At 42.0% G+C, this 6000-nt stretch overlaps 1 protein-coding gene across 2 annotated transcripts in view; it reads right to left on the reverse strand.

The window, feature by feature from the left end:
* LOC129182909 (metabotropic glutamate receptor 4-like) overlaps positions 1 to 3963 on the reverse strand; it is a 191520-nt gene extending 187557 nt beyond the window's left edge. For both annotated transcript variants that reach the window (XM_054779575.1, XM_054779566.1), the window contains exon 1: positions 3407 to 3963. The gene's annotated coding sequence lies outside the window, so the exon portion shown is untranslated. The remainder of the gene's footprint in view (positions 1 to 3406) is intronic.
* Between the last annotated feature and the right edge of the window lie 2037 nt (positions 3964 to 6000).

Here is a 6000-nt window from a genome sequence, read left to right on the forward strand (position 1 = left end):
AACACAATGTGGGCTGCAGTGGCGAGACGCTGTCTCTCCTCTTAATGGCGCGCTCTTCTCCAGCAGGTATCTGCAGCTGTGTGCGGCACGTTATGTCCCCACTCAAAGTCGCCTATAAACAGGGCGCGTACCATGTGTCGGAGTAGAGACAGACAAGAATGCGGTGTGCATTTATGGACATCGGATCATTATTATTATTATTTTTTTGTCCAGGTAAAGACCTGCGACCCACTGAACCCACTTTTGGGTTGTGACCCACCAGTTGAGAATGACTGCTCTAGAATCCATCTATTCCAACTCAAACTAGTTGTTGAGTTAAAATATAGTTTAAACATAATCTATTTCAATAAAATAAGTGCAGCGCATTCAAGCTAGAAATCACACAAATTTCCACACACGGCAGAAATGGCAAAGTCTTATTTGAGGAGATTGCCAAGAAGAGGAATCAGCAGTTTAGAAAATAGGATTGAGAGAGTGTGGAACAGATCTTGCTTTTGTTTTGAAGACTGTCGACCTGTGGTCAGCCCGCCAAGGCTACCCAGGCAGCAGTCTGACATACAGATGCAGCGTGCACGAAGCAGTGATACAGAACAGAAGAGAAATGGATACCTTTAACCTTTTCCGGTCTGTGTCTGCTTGTCCGGTAGCCTAAAAGCTTCCGTGCAGACATTTGCGCTCATTCTAAGTCAAATGGCTGGGGGTTAGGACGCTCACAGACGCACATAATGTATCACACAAACCGATAGCCGCGTGCAAGACGACTCACAAAAGATGGAGGAAATGATCATTTGTAAATGTGAACAGCAGCAGACTGTGCTGACAGTCAGTCTCTTATGTTGTTTTCTGGCGCTCCTCCAAGCGTTGCCACTTAATGAGAACCTGCAGGTATTCCCCGAGGCACAAGACATTTTTAGTTTTTTTCTGTCAACAGTAAATTCTGCAGTAACTGTCTCTATCCCAAAGCTGATCCTCTGGACCCAAACCATAATCATGAATCCACCGCAGTAAATACACCTCAGTGACAGCAACCAAATGCAACAATTAGACTTGGAGAGCCTAGTAGCCAAAAATCCATGAATGCAATAACTAGAGGGAAGCTGGAGTATATATCAGATGACTTAAGAGAGGTGGTGTACATTTTGGACTGGTCACCTGAGAATCATGGACTTGACAATCATTCACAAGCCCACACAGAAAGCCCAAAGCCAATATTCAAGGAAAAGACCGGCAAGGCAAAGCATTAGTAATTGTTTCAGTAATGATGTAATATTATCAGACTTTGAGAACTCATTAAGATCAGAAACAATTATTTCTATGCCTCTTATTACACCGTTTAATAAATTGTATCTGAGGTTGAGAAGCCACACTCTCACAGCATGAGACCAGGTGAGCCTTTTTGCTGTGAGTCCTGTCACAGTTGGCAACACATAGCATTTTCCTGTCAAAATATAGCACATTCAGCACAGCATGTCTGCCATGTTAGTGGAGCGTGTTGCCGCAACACAAGCGGAGTGTGTGTGTGTGTGTGTGTGTGTGCATGTGCTTGCAGGTCTAAAGGGCCAGTTATGAGATGTATTGTTATAAAGTGCTAACTTTCTTTTTCCTCTGAAAAAAAGCTGCATCAAAGCCACACCACTTTACTGTACGCAATTTCAATAGAGGAGGTTTTCTAGCAAAATGCTCAATTTCTGGCCAAAACTAACAGGTTAACATCAAAATAGAAGAGCATTTTTTCATCCATCAAATGCAGCGCAGAAAAAAATTAATTAATGATTATTATACAATTAATAGACAACTATTTTGGTATTCGATTAATTGTTGTTTTATTTTTAAATGTAAATGTCCTCTTATTTCAGCCTCTCAAATGTGATTTTTTTTTTCCTAAGTCATCCATGAAAGCAGACCTAAACAAAACAAGATATTCACACACACCAGCTTTGACTTTGGAAAACTGTGATCGACGTTTTTGCCTCTCTTCTGATATTTTGCGGACCAAACATTAACTGTTTGCGTTTGGTTCATACTGATTTGGTCCATCTAGGGCCCAACTGATTACTCGATGAATCAAAACAACAAGCTTCAGATTAATCTGCTAAAAATCCGCAAGGAAAACATCACTAAGTCTTAAACCATGAGCTGAACTTCCACTTTTGCCTTTCACGAGACCCTTTGCTGTTTCGTCCTATCTTATCGGGCAAGCCTGCATCTGCCTCCAGTCTTAGTTCACAATGTGTAGCATCTTCATTTGTTTTTTTGCATGGTAACATTAGACCTGTGTTTTGCCACAGAACGTAATACCGTACACATAATATACACACAAACACAATCTAATGACTTTTCACATATTATTCTTCTTAGCAGATTTGACTATTGAAAAAAAATGTACACCTTAAAATGATCTGTAAATAAAAAAATGTGATAGGTACTAAAAGACCTGTGAAATACTATTCAAATACTGCCTGCCTAGTTTATTCAGCAAATGACATACTGTAATGAGGATCAATGTCTGTTCACTAATATGACCACTGAGGAATGGCTTAGCCAGATGGTTACAAAGTGGACCTTGCAACCCTCTGGCATCACCAGGGGAGCTCCTGTAATTGCAGAAATGTTGCATTTCTCCAAGTCACACAGACAGAATAGTTTAATATTACTTTTCACTGAGCAGTGACTTGAAAGCTTTAGTGATGAATGCAACGCATGCATATTCCCTGACAGTGATGCACACACTCAAGAGGCGTCTGACACGCATAAGAAGACCCATCAATACGTGGAGCCAGGCTTGAAAATGATGAAACGTGACGATGGGCTCAACACCAATGTGCGCAAACATCCTGCTAAAAGAGCGCAATGCCGCCTCGTTTGAATTACATGACTTTGAAGTTGAGCAGTTTTGCTGTGTGCGCATTGATTAGGATCTATATGGACGCCTCGGATGTGCTTGTGTGAGGAGCACCACCGAGCCAAGTAGAGCGGAAAAGTGGGGGCTGGGGGGTTGCTCGGCTCGCATGGGGGGGCTCCCATACATGCAGCCGATGAAGGGCTTCATTGTGTGGCTGAGGAAAAGCTCATTTGCGCTGGAAAGCCTTTTGGTGATCCTCGTTCATCTGTTGAACGTGGGATGAGAGGGGAAGCAACGCCTCACTCCTTTTAAAATGCACAAACGACCATTTCATCGCCACACTGTCAAGTCAACACGAGACAATTAAGATGCAGAATCAATAATGATCACGCCACAGTGTTTCATCGTTAAAAATATGGGGGTGTTATGAAAGCCTCCAAGCATGGTCAAGAAAAAAAAAGCAAGTGTGTGCAGCAAAAACGCACAGACACAGATGCGTAACTCTGTAAGGCATGCTTGAACCAATCCGCCTCGCCAATGTAAGGTAATTAAACACACACTGACCGCTCAAATCCTCAAAGTGACTCCGACGTAAACTTCTGCGGCTGCTGTCCAGTTTTCTTGTTTCTCCTTCTTCCTCGTCTTGCCTCTTTGTTTGCGCGACACAATTAAGAATAAGTGCGTCTTTAAAAAGAAAAAAAAATCCAGTTTGCAGTGTTCAATCAAATCTCCTTTTCGCCACGCAGTCCAGACGCTGTCCAGAAGCGAGTGGTGCTGAAGGGCTTTCACTTTCCCTGCTCGCCCTCCTCCCCCGAATCCTCAGTTTGATTGCACAAGAATTCCCGCCCACAGAGGAAGATGCCTTTTCTGCGCTCCCTCTCTCAATTCAGATCATCACCTCAAGCGAGCTCCGGCCGGGGGTTTGCGTTCCATCATTGTGTAAAACTGGAGAAAATGACACCCAAACACTCTGCGTTCAATATCGCCAGGCCTGATGTGATGAATATTTGATAAGATTAAGAAAGAAAGGCGAGAATGATGGGAAGACATATTGGAGGCATGGGTTGCTGGATTGCTAATTGCTGGAGTTTTTCCTGCCACTATCGTACTGTGCACGTGAGCCTGTGATTCCATAAGTATGGGACTGTGCACGTTAAACACGCTCCCATCAGCTTTTACTATCACCATTCAATGTGCACATATTTGTAAGTAAGACACCCACTTGCGTCTCTTTGGGGGTACTGCAGCGAGCACACGCTTCTCGTTTATGAAGTGCACCTTTCAAGATCACCATCATCATCTCTCGGGTAATTTCACCCTATTCTCAATGGAGTCGCTTCTCTTTGTTTATCAGTGTGGTGCTGATTGCTCCTATTGACCCATCAGTCCAATCAGTGCCTCTTTGATTATTGGAACAAGTGACTCAGCTGCCTCCATACGCCAGATGCATTTCAGTCTAAAGCAGGGGTGATCTTTTTAGATAGTATTTTAATTTGGTAAAAAAGAAAAAAAAAGGCTAGAAAAAACAAATATATATTTAAAGACAAAGTTTTGTATATTATTAGTGATTAATATTAATTTATTAGCCTTTTCTATGCTTTTTTGCTTTATTTTTCCCATTTTTGCTGGGTTTTTTTCTACAATGTACCGAGGACCAATAAAAAATTACTTTGGACACCCCTGATCTAGGGTGTTGTTTTTATCATTTGTCTTTTTTTGAGGGCGCTCCACTCAGCGTTTGAAACCCAAATATGAGTTACTTACGTGTATGTTGTGTATAGAACATGATGTAATGTATGTCATGCTACATAACATTTACAGTATGTAGGGGAATATTTTGATAATGCAAATTCTAAGAAGCTAACTGACGTTAATGGGCGACTCCTTACTTTTTCCACAAGATCACAAAGGAAATCATTTTTCATTCATAACACATTTCTGAAGTGTATGACCATTTAGCACAATTGACTTGATTAAAGGTCTTGAAGTCCATTGTGATTAAAACAAGTAAAGAACAAATCAGTGTCTTTCTTAATTAGCAATTCTCATTGCACAGTCACATTCTTATTAATATAGTTATAAAGTGTGTAAGTATATAAAAATAAATTATGCTGTTTCATGGTTGAATACAGTTTATTATTAGTAAAAAAAAAAAAAAGCATATTAAAGCAAATGTTACCTTTTTTGCCTAAATTAAGCATTTTCAAGCATAAAAATGAATCAATTGTCATGTTCCCCAGGACAGGGGCGAGCACTTCCTTGCACAGCTGGCAGCAATTGCAATTAGTGGGGTTTAAAAGCCCTGCGCCGTCTTAAGTACGGTGCTGGTTCATTGTTTCTTTGCCTGTTCACTTGTTGCGTTTCGCCTGTGCTATTACCTGAGCATTTCACATACTTGTTGGAGTCCCAGTTGCCTGTCGTCACAGGGCTTTTTCTCTGTCACCTTTTGTTCCGTTTTCCTGTACTATTTTAAGTAATGTTTTTTGTTTCATTAAATATTTTTTTACGAGCACACTTCTGCCTCCTGTCTCTGCACACCGGGGGTCAAGCATTCAACAGCTCCTCAATCGTGACATCAATGAAGTAAAATACAAATATAAAATATGTATTTTTACATAAAAAATCAAAATATAAGGCATTCAGAAAGATGCATTCAGACGCTATGAATGATATGTAGTATTCTACACTGGTCACTAGGTGTCAGTAATGTTACTATAATGTTTGCTGGCACACACAATCACAATCACCGTACCATCAGACTTTTTGAATTACACAATAATCCTGAACAAAAATTCCTAATCTGCTTTGTGAATCACCACCTTATCGTGGTGGAGGGGTTTGAGTGCCCGAGTGATCCTAGGAGCTTTGTTGTCTGGGGCTGTATGCCCCTAGTAAGGTCTCTCAAGGCAAACAGGTTCTAGGTGACGGGCCAGACCAAGAGTGATTCAGAAGACCCTATAAAAAAAACAAGAGGGGGGACCGCACCTCACCCGGACGGGGGATACCGGGGTCTCACCCATGAGCCAGGCCCGGGGCTCGGGCCTTCACCCGTGGGGCCCGGCCAGGCCAAGCCCGAAGAAGCCACACAGGATCCCCCCCCCCCATAGACCCACCACCTGCGGGGGCAAGCATGAGAGTCCGGTGCAATGTGTTTTGGG

This window comes from Dunckerocampus dactyliophorus, chromosome 1 (assembly GCF_027744805.1).
Source record: "Dunckerocampus dactyliophorus isolate RoL2022-P2 chromosome 1, RoL_Ddac_1.1, whole genome shotgun sequence".
NCBI lineage: Eukaryota > Metazoa > Chordata > Actinopteri > Syngnathiformes > Syngnathidae > Dunckerocampus > Dunckerocampus dactyliophorus.